Genomic DNA, 14,842 nt, shown 5'->3' with positions numbered 1-14,842 from the left:
CAAGTTGCATTTTTTTTAGACTCGAGTTAGATTAGATTATTTTTGGAATGCTTTCCAACATTTGTATTCGTATAAGTGACATTTATTCGAGAAATCATTATTAAATAATAATTGCGCGTTTGAAAACACCCTACTCTACTCCAGTGTTGCTAGTTTCGAATACACTTCGCGTCCGAATATTTTTCAGCGTTTTCACTCTCGGGAAAGCGCGCGCTCGTTTCTCTCGCGTTTGTCAATTATGTAAAAAATAAAAAAAAAAAAAAAAAGGAAACCAGAGGATCATCCGCGGACGTTAAACGGAGATTGATCGGATCGATATAGTTTTTCGCGACAGTTTTTCTACCCAATGTAGCACACACAGAGTTGCGAGGTGCGAATGGAAAAAATAGTGTTATCAATTTTTTATAACGTAACAGACCGTGCCATCGATATATCGCAGTATACGTCTCACACAGGGGGGACACGATATTGCGTTATCAATTTCGCACACACTAACGTGCGCACGTACGATATTGCTGCATGCGTGTATTTTCTTGTTTTTCATTCATTTTTCTCGCTGAATAAATAAAGAGACGCATTAATCAGGGAACGATTTAAAAAAAATATTCTTGGACAATCGGGAAATATAAATGCGGAAATAATCTTCTGGTTGATATATCGCCTTGAATCTTGTATGGAAACGGAGTTTTAAAGTCGACTTTATTTGCTATGCAATTCGATTTATTCGAAAGCTTATCACATCCAGTACGGATATGAAGCGATGCAGGAATATCGATAAAATAAGATTCGATCTGATATGATATCGTTCGGAGATCGCGTAGTGCAAAGGTGATACTTTATTGAGCTCCCTCTTTATCACCTCGGTGCACAGTTCCACGAAGCTGCGGATAATATCGAAGCAAACGGAAAATATCGAGAGAGTGCCATAAATATAGATTAAAATATAATAACAAGAGATTAAAGCACGCAAAAATATATCAAAAAGCCGCAAATGGACAGAAAAGCGAAAGGGATATAGCGGATGAAAATTGTGATAAAAGTGACAACTTAAGTATAAACTCTTTAAATTAATATCCAACATAATATATAACATATAAATTTCGCATCTTTAACTATTATAAATTTAAATTTTCCTCTAAAAAAATAATGCGATCAAAAGAAAATTATATTTTCGAGAAATACAAGTAACATTATTATTAATTAATAAAAAACATTGAGTACATTAAATTAAGAGAAATTGAAATGTAAAAGCGCAAATATATACAAGCTAAATAAATAAATAAATAAAAATAAATACTGTATATTTTTTCTGGTATTTTTTCATGCTAATTATATTAAAAATTCAATATTTTCTAAAATAACAAATTTGTATACCTATATATAATGCACTTGATAAAACGGATTTTTTTAAAGGCGAAAAAAGCGCTTCAAAATTTTTAGCACAATTTAAATTTTTAGTGACATTATCGAAAAGGATCGTGAAACTTTCGTATCAGCGACGATCGCAATTCCGATTTTATTCGACGCGTATAGGACGATACAAAACGCACTTTCCCACCCCTTATTACGGGTCGCGAAAATTCGGTCCGAGGCGTTCGAGCCGTTGAATAGGGTAATTGGAATGCTTTGCGAAAATCTGTATGCGCCGACATGCGCGGTTCATAAGTTTCGCGAGAAACGGGCGAGCCACGTTGTGCTGCGCACAATTGCGCTGGTTAAATATTTTGCAAGATACGAATGATTGCCGGTTGCACCGGAAGGTATAACAGGCGCCAGACATTGCGTCGCGCGGATAATTAAATCCGTGTTTATTCAGCGAGCCGGTAACTGCGAGACAAACGGTCGTTACACCGGTGAATTCTCGATGCTTTTCAGTGGAACGGAACTTTTTTACACAACGGAACCAATATTTCTTTACACTTTTGCTTTCTAAACGAGAAATATTCTCAACACATTGATTAATCATCTCAACGTCTAATCGATCGATCTTGCGTTAATAAATAAATGAATTTTTCTCAATTAAAAATGCAAGCGATATTAAAACAATAAAAAATAAAATTTTATATCTTATTACTTTTTGCATTAAAATTTAAATATTACAATATAAAATGGAATATTCTGTTATCTCGACATAATAATGTGTGTTGCATAATTTACGAATTTGGTTCCAAATTTGGATTGTGCAAAACGAGTCGACATGTAGAAGCGACTCGATTTCGCGACATGACAAGGCTCATTATACATGGCAGAACTTTTAACGAGCGGTTTAATAGAAATTGCAAACGAGCTCGTGAATTCGCCGAGGATGATGTTAATTAACGACATTCGTGATGAAGGTATGTGTTCGCGGGCGACCTCGAAAACGCTCGCGCGCGATCTTTCTCTCTCTCTCTTAATTCAAAACATTTTGGCGATTGCCTCCGCTCCTCTGTCTGAGACACGTCCGACCGTCGTCCGTAAGAATTTCTCAGCACGTTTTCAACGTGAGAGAACGGGGGAGTTCGCAAGCTGCGCGCTCTCGCGTTCCTCTGCCAGGGAAATTAGTTTGTGCACGTGATTCCTCGCGGAGGCACGCACAGTTTCGGAGATGCGAGTGCGACCTCCGGAGAAATTCCCGCTAAAATCAGTTGGGGTCACGAGCATATTTCACGACGATAGGACAAAGTCGGAGACGGAGAGACAGAGTGAGAGAGAGAGAGAGAGAGAAAGAGAGGGACGATGGATAACCGATAGGGTTGGTTAAAAGCTGCCGCATTGTTTGCATAGGATCAACCCGAGTTTCGAGCGACCTAATAAAATTCGAATCGCCTTTAATCCGCACGTGACGGGGAGATCGCCTCGACGCTTTAGATCACCGCTCCTATGATTGTTCTCGATAGCCAAATACATATTTGCATATACATATTTACATTTTTTGCGTTATTTTAAATATGGCAACTCTCTTTTGCGTATATTGAAGAAAAAACTTCATTATTTAATATATAATGTAATACAAGAATGTTTAAATATAGACTATAAAATTGCGCGTGTCATTTTATATAGTAGTTCAAAGTACATTGAACGAAAAAGAATCTTACAAAAAAAGAGTGAAAAGTATCAAGGATGAGACAGAATAAATCGTCCCTTTTACAAGTAGCGATTTGATCGCGTATCGAGACGTGTTTGCAGAAACCGAATTGAAAATATAATTCAGCATAATCGCGAACGGCATCGCGGTAAAAACTATTAATTCCGGCAGCCTTTCCCAATTTAAGCATATTATGTGTGTGTATGTGTGCGGATCGGAGAGATTAGAGGTAACAATGTTCGCGTGCTGTGTATTGTGCCATTTGCGGAGATAAAGCACGATGTTGGCGAACGTTTTGCGAGCGCGACATGAAAAAAATTATGGAAAGGGGATGAAAAAAGCGGAGAGACAGAAAAAGAGAGAGATGAAGAAAGGATACGAGAGCGCCGTCGTTTTAGGCTCGCGATTTCGTCGAAATAATTCGGTCGAGTATATTCTGTTGATTTTCCGCCGTAGAGGAAACAATTCTGACTGCGCGACGGAAACTCGTCAGGACGACGACGTCGTCGTTGTCGTCGATCGATCTTGGGCGCGACCCAATAGATTCCGGATACGAGATTCCTTCTTGCATGACCTCTTCGCACCGTCGTTCGCGGATCACCGTCGATCTCGCGACTGTTATTCCGTGCTCGAGCGAATTTCGCGCGGATAGATATCCCCCGATCCACGGCGAATCCACGTGTACTTTTCGTTGAACGCGGCTATGCCATCGCACACTTCATTTACGTAAAGCTATTTTCTTTATATATCGCGCCGTTTCTCCTCGAGACAATTTTGTGCTCTCCCCGTAAATGGATAATATGTGTCTACGGAAAACAGATTACTCATCTTTTTGCGTACCGTATTTAGCATTGAGGGATGAAAAGAGGATATTTATATCGTTTAAATAATGAGAAATAATAAAAAATGTTTATTCGCGAATCATAGCTTTGTTTACGTCAATAATTTCTCGATAGTAAAATAATTAATTGTATGTAGAAATTTTGTTAAACTTTTAAAGAGCGTGAAAAGTTAAAGACACAATTTTAAATAATAAATAAAATGAGTATGTAATAATCTAAAATTATTATATATAATCTAAATAGTCAGCAATTTATTATTTATTATTAGAATAATTTAAACAAAAATAGTTATAATTATTCAGAGGCAAATAACGATGACATTAAATTACTCGAATAATATCGAACTCTGATTAATCGATCCCGTCTGATCGCGATGGTGCCTTCGTGTAACGAAATTAACCGTGCAAACTTTACGACTGAGGAACCATTGTAAACTAACGTGTTAACTGTCAATGAGCAACAATCAAAGCTTACGTTACGAGCGCGCTATCGTTTCATCGTCGGTTCCTTTGTGCGGGGACATTGACGACGACAACGACGATGGCGCAAAGTGCACTCGGCTAGAGAGGACGTGGATGGGTAGCCGGCATCGAAATTAACGACCCAGGATCCATAAAGGTCCTGAGACCAGCACTAACGGTCGACCCGTGGAAATAATGCAGCTGGATGGTGCGCCGGCTAGTGATCCAAAATTTATGCGGTCAGACCGATCTAAATCACGATTTATAACGGGGCTCCGGTAGGTAGTGTGTCCTGGGCTTTCTCGTTCTACGGCCATCTCCTCGCGCCTTTCCCGATTTATTCCGGTTACCGTATATAACTGTATATCGACTGTGACCCGCGTACGATCATCCTTTGTTCATCAAATATTCAACGCGTTCGACAGTTCGCTGCGAGAAAGTTCGACTATACGGCTTACCTTCTGATCTACCTTCTGCGTGACTCATGTCCCATTTGCAACAACGCGAGTTAAATATTTAAAGCTGTAATATAAATGTAATATGGACTACACACATCGTCGAAATCTATTTCGAGCTACTTTGGAAATCAAATATAGAAACGTCGAGTTTTTCTTGTTCTTCGGTTTCTTCGTTTTAATCTTTACGCTCTTTCTCAAGACTACTGTTGTCATTATCACATAGTATTTTTAGGAGCAATCCAGGTTTCTCAGAATAAAGTTTCTTACTTCTGCCAATCTTTCTTGTGTGTGTATTATTATCCGAGTTATTAATTTTTATCATTTTTCTATCTAAACATTACCGATAATTCTCTTCATTCAATTTCACAATCCCCATTGAAAAAACTATTATAGGGAAAAAGGAGCACTCTTATTAATATAAAAACGAGAAAAAAAAGATTATAAAATTCTAATGAGACTGATAAATTTTCTATAATGAAGAAGAAAACTTTCGAACCCGCCCTCAGAATTCTCCGTTTTATTTTATTTAGAAAGACAATAGCCGTGATTTTTCTATCCTTTTCTCCTTACGACGAGCATGTGCGATCGATCGACTATCGATAGTACCATATTTCAAAAGGCGTCAGTTGGGTGATCCGAATGTGAGATTAATTAGAGATCGTTCGCGCCCTTTCTCCACGCTCTATCGAGCACCTTTAATCGGGATATCGACATTCGGTTACGTTTAATATGACCGTCCGATGTGAAGCGCGAATCGCGAATCACGCCGGAAATTTAATTAATATGAGTTGTAATTCGCTACTGCTAGTTGAGGGAATTGAGATCATTCTTGTACAATCTAAAAAAAAAAAAAAGATTTACATCAAGACGCGGAGTTATATGACATTGACAAAGAAAGAAAGTGTATAGCAGAAAATAGACGCCGATAGGATCGAAAGTGACTCGATATTCTCCATACAGTTCTCTATTCATTGCAAAGGGTGGTCTCCTGTGGACAACAAGAAAGATCTGGCGAAGGATATGGAGAAAAGATTGATCTGAAATAACAAGCAACGCGCTTGTGAAAATACGCAAAGATGGATGGTTGGCGACCACTTTCTTCGCTTCGAGCAACAATTTCGCTTTCCGTCGTGGGGTGGCTAAAATCAAATCTCCTTAACGCTGCTGTTTTTCCTCTCCGTTACGGATAAAACAGGCATCTCTCAGGAGAGAGTGTTTGCGCTGCGGCGCCGATGGAAATTTTTGCGGAACCGCAGACGAGGGAGGCGGAGATTTTTTTTTTGCGCGCTCTCGGATTTTTCGAGCGGCGGCGCGAGTAGAAATGTCTGGCTGCGATCAGACCGCGGGTCGATGACACGTACTGCTTACTACTTGAAGTCGATGGTACGGTGTGTACTTTGTACTTCTCTCGCGCGATCGTCAAGCGAATCGAAGTGGTTGGGAAGTATCGAATTCCAGATATACATATATACCGAAAGAATTTGCACGAATACAACAAATGTTAGTATAGAATACATAACTTTATGTAGTCCTCTTTCCTCTTTTTGAGTTTATAAATATGTAAGATAATTAAGATAAGTTATTTCTTGATATTATTTAATAATATAATTTTTTTAAATGTTTTATTTAAGCAAGTTTTTACAATCATAATTTTTTTCATAAAAATAATTATCTTAAATTGTATAATATTAATTACATTAATAATATAAATTACAAGATACATTAATACATATAAGATACATTAATACTCTCAATAGCATCATAAAGTGACGTATAAAAATTAAAAAAATTAAAATATATATATAATGATAATATAAATATGTAATGATATTAAATCTGTAATATAATATAAAAAAATATATAATGATATTAAAAATATGAAAATATGAATAATATTAAATCTTTTAATTGAATTATTTTGAATATAAAGTTTATTTTGATATTCTTATTGTACTAATCAAATCTCTTGGCAGATTTTATTCAAAGCTCGTCGTGCGAACGATTTTAAAATTAAAGCGAATGCATTCGAATACGAAATGACTTAAGTGAAACTTCAGGTATTATCACGGACGTGTTGATTATCATAGTTAATCGCGCGCGTGTACGAGCGTCGACGGCTTCTGGTGGGCATCCGCTCGCGATCGTATCGCAACGGCGGCGTTTCAACGTCGTTCGTTTGGCGTGCCCGACAGGCATTTCTAATTTAAACGTTGCGCGATAGAATAGGAAAAGACCTATCTCTCGGCTGTAAAGGTGCGTTCACATCACGAGACACGGGGTGGTACCGGAAGAACTCTCGTAAATGCCGGGCGCGAAAAGTAACAGAAGTTTTCGCGAAGTGTCGCAATGAAACGAAATAAGAAACTCTCGAGTCCCACTAAACTCAGCCCTTCCTCCTCTCCCTCCGGCTGTTTCCTCCCTCGATCCCCGTCGCGTCTTGATCTTCCCGCTTTGTTTTGTCCCGCGAGTGGAGCGCGCAATTTTCTTATGGCCTCTGCAGTTACATTTCAACTTCTTTGACTACCGCGGCGTCTCGGTAGATTGTAAACCGATGCGCTTCTTCGGCCTCCAAAGAAAAAGTTTAATTGGAAATCGTCCGTTTCTCACGAGCGCCAGTTATATGCGTCGCCGCCTTTCGGGGAGAACGTAATTTCTCGTAAGGGACGCGACAAAAAAGCGATCGGTCAGGTATTAAGTTTATAAGTTTTCGCGCACCCCAGCCCGCTGGATAGGCTAACTCAATTGTCGAGGATTCGAAACGAATTAGGATCGCAAATTGCAGTCGCCACCTGCACTCGGTGTCAACATGAATACGCTGCAACAGAGGATTTTAAATGAATTTGTATCTAATGCTCATATATAATTTACGTACGATTTATAAGGGGTGTTTACGCATACTTTTTCCAAGTAAATAATCAATTTTTTTCATTAAAGTGCGATAGTATAAAACGTGCATTTTTTTAAAGAGAATAAATAAAAATAAACATTATATTTTTGACGAAAAAATATAATTTTTAGTCGACACAACTGGCAACTTGTATTTACAGAAACTTTATTGCGACGTTTCGACCATAGTTTTTGGTCCTTTTCAAGCAATTAATTACAAAGGATTAAACAGGTCAGTTAATGTCTACAATCAATAATAATACAAAAATAAAATAGATTAAGAGTTGAAAGATAAGTGAATAGATAAAAAATATGATTATCAACTCACATTCATTGCGCATCAAAAAACGTTGGAAAATATAATAACACAATTAACCTATAGAGAGATACAGAGAACTTACCCGAAACTTAAGATTTAATAATAAACACGTTATAATACTTATCGATTTTTATAATGTCATTATGTGCTTGGCTCCGGTCAAAAACATACACGCTTCTTCATATCTTTCGATATTATATTAATATGTATTTTATATTTTCCAACGTTTTTTGATGCGCAATGAATGTGAGTTGATAATCATATTTTTTATCTATTCACTTATCTTTCAACTCTTAATCTATTTTATTTTTGTATTATTTTTTGTGATTGTAGACATTAACTGACCTGTTTAATCCTTTGTAATTAATTGCTTGAAAAGGACCAAAAACTATGGTCGAAACGTCGCAATAAAGTTTCTGTAAATACAAGTTGCCAGTTGTGTCGACTAAAAATTATATTTTTTCGTTAATTAATCACTGGCGAAAACAAGATTCTCCCTCCATTATATTTTTAAATTTATTACAAATTTATGCAATTGCTTAACGTGATCACTTCATAACTGATGAATCATTAACTCCGTACATAATGAAAAAATTCTCGTGTATTTCAGGCGCGAATTGAAGATACATAAAGTGTAAAAAAATATTTTTTTAAAATAGGTCATTAAAAAATGAATATATACAGAAGTTTGTCATCGATTTTTATATCGCATTCGAGAACGAGGAATTCAGGGGTTAAAGATGAGCAGCGTCCTCATAGTAACTTGGTGAGATCCGGTTACTCCGCGAGAAACCTTCCTGTTTATTTTCTCTCAGTAACGCCCCAATATCGATACTCCGCCTCATACTCCGTAGACGCGTCGACGACAAAGTATCGGCAAACATTCCGTCGGTAATTCAATATCCTCGTTTCGATGCGTATACAGGATGGCTCAGAACTATCACGCCCCTCCTTTCAACCCCCGTTTCTATTTCACATTTAGAGTCAATCTCTTCTCGCGAAAACTTTGCCTCAGCAAAAGTTAAACGTTTGGATAATCCCTGTGAATTATACTTTTTTATGAAAAACTACTTAAAATTAATTCTAAATTATGACTAATTGTCTTAATATTCAATACAAAGAAAGAGTAGCTATTAATTTTATCAATACTAGAACAACACAAACGCGCCATTCTTTGGTTTTATGTTTAAAAAAATGATATTTTTTAATAAAATAATATAAAGTTTGCTTAAACTTAATTAATTTTTTTCACAGAAATTAACTGATTAGAGCGTTAATGTGCTAATTAAATTTTAAAATAATAATATGTTAAAAAATTTAAATAGTAATATGTTGTAAATAATATGTTATGATATCTTATTCTCGATTAATATTTTTTGACAGAAATCAGCTGATAACTGTCAAAAATATTAATCGAGTTTAAAATATCATATAACCTATTATTTAATACATATTATATTATTTTAATTTTTATAACATTATTTTAAAAATTAATTAGAAAATTAACGCTTTAATCAGCTGACGCTTTAATCATATATGTCATGTAGAGCTTCAATTAATTTTTTTTCAGTAGTAATATAAGACATTAATCAGACGTTGTGATTGCTCGGTAGATACACTGACAAATTATCCAAATTAATTATTATACAACAAATTAATTATATAACAAATTAATTATTTTTTACAATAATCAAGCTTCAAATACATAAGACATCTCGAAAACATTTCTATGAATACGAGAGAGAAAATATTATTGCGGAGAAAGAGACATTCTCTCTTTCAATGTCTCTTAATCAGCTGATTTTTCTGTCAAAAAATATTAATAAAATTTGCTAATTAAATATTCTATAATAGCTTATCTATTTATATTTATATTGTGTATGTTATAATTTGCTAATTAAATTTAAAAATAATAATATGGTAAAAGTTATAAAATAGTAATACGTTGTAAATAATATATTATAATACCTTATTCTCGATTAATATTTTTTCTTTCTAGATCTTTTCGAACGAATCTCCTTCGAGTTTTAATTAATTAATATTATTAATATTAAGTCATGTATATAGTATCGCGCGCGCGCTATTAGAGTGAAGTTGCCGATGTTAGTAGAATAGTGGCCATTACCGAAACACCGCGAGTATCAGGCAGTTGGAGCTGTGTCCCGCTGTGATTAATTAGTAAGCATAATCGTTAGAAACCATTTCTAACCTTTGTATTGTAATATTTATCAATTGCACATCATAATTTCAACGTTAATATGTAGTCGTAATTGTTCGAAACGCATATTTCGCGAAAAATTCGATGCAAAATCTCTTGCCAACATAACCCAACTTAATCTGTTTTCGCGCGCGCGAATGTGTTGCGATCCGTGGATATATCTATCGTTAATTCTAGCTTACATATTTATATTGTGTATGTTATAATGTGAAATAATAAGATTATTCTAATATATGTGTGTATTTTATTTGTTACAGATAGCATTGCGATACACAGTGCGATTCACGCGTCGTGTCGGGAGTGCCGTGTAAAGTTTCGCGCGTCGGGAGTGCCGTGTAAAATGTCGGGCAATCGTAATTATTCGTATTTTCGCGAGTGTCGTGAGTGCTACCATGGACCAAGAGAGGAGGAGGAGGCCCGGGGAGGCATCGGGCGACGTCGGGGCAACTATGAGGTATGCAAAATAAAACATTTTTGCTAAACTGTTTATGAGATATTCGACACACATATGTATACAACATAATTTGAATATTTTGTTTTCAGATCAATGTGCTGTGTACTACAACTCCGCTATTGCACGTATCGGTGAGTGAGAAATTGTTTATTTTATAATATTTCTATAGCGGTAATGGAGGTATATGTTGAAAATATTAAAATAGTATGTTGAAAATATTAAAATAATATGTTGAAAATATTAAAATAGTAACATATGTTTTAAATAATATGTTATAATATCTTATCTGCGATTAATATTTTTTGACAAAAATCAGCTCTGATAATTGTCAAAAATATGAATCGAATTAAAAATATTATAACATCCTTTTCTAAAAAAAAGGCACGTTAAATCGATTCTTGCAAGTATTGTTGCATCTTTTCCAATGCTGATTAACTGTTTCGATTCGCATTATGCGTTATATTCGTAGCATCGAGAGACTGTCATCGCGAGGATTAGTAGTTTAACAGTTTGTTCAAAATAAAATAAAATAAAATAATATGTTTTAAATAATATGTTATAATATACTTTAAACTCAATTAATATTTTTGATAGTTATCAGCTGATTTCTGTCAAAAAATATTAATAAAGCGTTAATTTGCTAATTAAATTTTAAAATAATAATATGGTAAAAAATTAAAATAGTAATATGTTGTAAATATATTGTATGCGCGATTAATATTTTTTGACAGAAATCAGCAGATAACTCAAAAATATTAATCGAGTTTAAAGTTTTATAAAATATTATTTAAAACATTATATTATTGTATTTAATTTTATTTTGAACAAACTGTCAAACTGCTAACCCTCGCGATGACAGTCTCTCGATGCTACAAATATAACGCACAACGCGAATCGCTTGTGAGAATTGACTTAACATGCCTTTTTTAGAAAGGGATAATTGCCATATTTCTGTAAATTATTTTCTGTATTTATTTTTTTTAAATATCTATTATTGGGAGGAAATCTCTGAATGGATGGTGCATCTTTAAAACACCCTGTACGTTTCAAGATATTTATATAGAAATTTCTGTAATTGTACGGTTCTTAAATTTTCTTTTAATGAAATGATGGAGCACATTCATTTTCTGCTAATATCATCGATATTATTTCTGCTAATATTATCCAGTGCTCGCCAGCTTTCAAAGCGATATAAAGTATGGAAAAGCAAAAAAATTACGAATGAAGCGAATCACTGATTGATTCGCCTTAGAGCGTTCTGCTTCTTATTCGCATAAAACAGAAGTAAAAAATAATTTAGAATAATTACGCAGCGAGGACTTGAACCCAATTATATTGATGGCGTATATCCACACACGATAGAATAGAACGATCCAAAGAGAAATCAAAATAGCTCCTTTCTCTTCCATGATCTCTCATTGCTTCTTGTATCTTTACGATTATGAAAAACGGGCGCGCGGAGGAAACGGAGTTACATCGCGTGCAAGACGCTAAATAGCGTCTGCTGCTTGTAAACTCGTTCGGTTAGAAGTAACGTCTTATGAAATGGGAGAAGTTACGAATGGAAGATGTAAAAGAGAAAAAGAGAGACGGAATAGAGAGGGGGAGAGAAAGAGAGAGAGGCAAGGAGGAAGAGAAGAGAGATTCTCGAGACGTTTCGCGTTTCGCGAAACGCTGCTCTGCCTCCAACTAAATACGTCCCGTACACATTTGTGCGTTTTGTTAACGCAACCTGACACTACTGGGCGAGTGCACAAAGTGCTATAGAAATTGCAGTCACCATGCGTTCTCTTTATTATCCGTCATCTAAATATTCTTACCCCCCTCCTCTCCCTCTCACTCTAGCCCTCTTTTTTTTCTCTCAATAAAATCAAGAGAGAAAATTTTGCGGCGATTTAACAATCATGTTAATTGTTATCATCGTGATGCTGTAGAAAATAGATCAGAGATGATGGAAAAAGCGTTCCCATATTAGAGAGAAACGAGAGAAAATTACAATAGAAATGCTTCGTGAAATGCTCGTTCAATTAATGTCGGTCTTCAGGTTTGTTATATGCGTTCCTTCGAGCGCTGCTCAAGAAATTTCCCTCATTACTAATGTCAATTTCATTTAATTAACGTTAATTACGCTCGCGCTACACTCCTGAAATAACAATCGAATATTAAACGTTAATGTAATATTTACCTATTGCGCGTTGACTGTTTGTGAATTTAATTAACACAAAGCGAAATAGCGGTTGCGGCAAGAAATGCAACGGGAAATAATACCTCAAAAGCAAAAATATTTAAAATTAAAAAGAAATTTCAATAAAATAACGATTTTAAATATTAAAAAAATAGATTATCCGAATTTAAGAAGAATTCAGGCTCGATGTTATATATATGTACCAAAATATTTAATTTCACAAATCGAGAAGTCACGATACAGTGATTTCTCCCGTGACATTTCTCCGTTAAGAAAAACTCGACCTAAAATGCAAGAAAGAAATCCATCTCTGAGATACCAGCGCTTTTGCAGGGGCCCTATATATATGTATATATATATGTATAAGAGGACGCGGAGGAGGATAGTCGTCCAGAGAGAGGTCGGCATCGGCACGGAGTGTTTGCCTAGCCGGGGCACGAACCCCGTAAATAGAATCCCATTAAAGCCTTGACGCGTTACCTCTCGTCCTCCTCCGCCGTGGATATATACGACTGTGTATACGCGAGCACATACACACATACATACATACATACATACATACATACATATACGAACGTGCGACACATCGACTTCTTGTGTATTCGCGCAAGACGTCTTGGAAAACGAGACGAGGAAAAGTCGCGGCCGAATAGCACAAGCGGGTGCAGTAACGGCGCTTGTGTGTGCGATGGGAACACCGAGGTGCATTCACCTAGAGCTTTTAAACTCTCTCGTTTCTACTTTTTACTCTTGCTTTACGTGGTCAGTGGCCGATGTACGCGAACATAGTGACCATCACCGGGAACATAAAGGCGCGAGAAGGAAAAATTCCACATACATATATGTGAAAAGACATCTCTGCGCCAAAAATGTCTTCTTCATCGTCTTCCGAAAACCATCGACTGTCAACGAAATTTTTCTTTTTCTAATCTATAAACGCGGTTCGATATCAACGATGTTACTTTGCTCAAATTTCTCCGCCTGGCTAAAGATTTTCGATCAGAAGGGATTATATACCGTCAATTCCGCGCCCATCTATCTTCGCTCGCGAAAGGTCGGCGTTTTCCTTCCTCATGTCGAAGTTCGCTTTTATCCTTACAATGCATTCTCCCGCGTGGCTTACCAAGAGGTATGCATTACCGAGATATGTCAGCTCTCTCTATCTCTCTCCCTCGGTTGTTGCTTATACCGAGTCGACGACGTCGTGGCTAAAAATTGATAGATTGACTGCAAGATCCGCGACACGTGACACCGCGAGTCGACCTGTTTTCTCGCGGGACGTCTTGTCGAGAGTAACTCCCGAGGGAAATCCCAGCGGTCCTGATTAATCGCCGAGGAGAAGCTCATCGTTGAATGTTCTTACATTCCCCGATGTTTTTCTCCGTGTTAAATCAGTTCGGATTTTATCCGCGTTAAACTTATTTATTAGCTTCTTATAGAAATGTCGCAGCAATTCATAAAAATAATTATCTCAAGAAACAATGTTAATTCATTTGATATTTCTAAGGAAACACACGTGTGAAATTTAAAATTGTGATACTAAAAATTTCTTAATTTTTTTACGTGAGAGAGATATTTAATTTATTAAATTTTACTTTCTAGCGTACGCTCTGCTAAAATAGAAAATAATCATGACAACAGATTCGAAGGGATATATACGATCTAAATAAGTAAAATAAATAAATAAATAAATATGAATTATACACAAGTCTAAAGAATTGCTACAAAAATAAATTTTTATATGAAAGATCGTACATTTTTCTTTCTCTTGAAATACTAAATAAGAAAAACACAAATATATTTTATAACAAGAAGTCTGCAGCTAAGGAGTACGCATTAAATTACGGTACCATTGTAATTTCTTGTTTAAAAAGTATAACGAGGAAATATCGCTTTATTTATTTTGCATGTAAATTATAGCCTCTTTGAAACGCGAGAGAGAAATTCCGTGC

The 14,842-nt window shown here is 35.8% G+C and overlaps 2 protein-coding genes across 6 annotated transcripts in view; one reads left to right on the top strand and one right to left on the bottom strand.

Annotated features, from left to right (window-relative positions):
* The window catches only part of Vn (membrane-bound neuregulin protein vein), a 343,620-nt gene that overhangs the window by 182,677 nt on the left and 146,101 nt on the right, over window positions 1-14,842 (bottom strand). The window lies entirely within an intron of this gene.
* Window positions 1-14,842, top strand: part of LOC145943885 (uncharacterized) — a 320,534-nt gene that overhangs the window by 204,832 nt on the left and 100,860 nt on the right. For both annotated transcript variants that reach the window (XR_014426591.1, XR_014426592.1), the window contains 2 exons: window positions 10,509-10,705; window positions 10,795-10,836. The gene's annotated coding sequence lies outside the window, so the exon portion shown is untranslated. The remainder of the gene's footprint in view (window positions 1-10,508; window positions 10,706-10,794; window positions 10,837-14,842) is intronic.

Source organism: Prenolepis imparis, unplaced genomic scaffold (genome assembly GCF_030444845.1).
Source record: "Prenolepis imparis isolate NDT839.2.m4 unplaced genomic scaffold, iyPreImpa1.0 SCAF_12, whole genome shotgun sequence".
NCBI lineage: Eukaryota > Metazoa > Arthropoda > Insecta > Hymenoptera > Formicidae > Prenolepis > Prenolepis imparis.
Note: the sequence above shows the minus strand (reverse complement) of the source record. Positions and strands in the feature narration are given on the sequence as shown.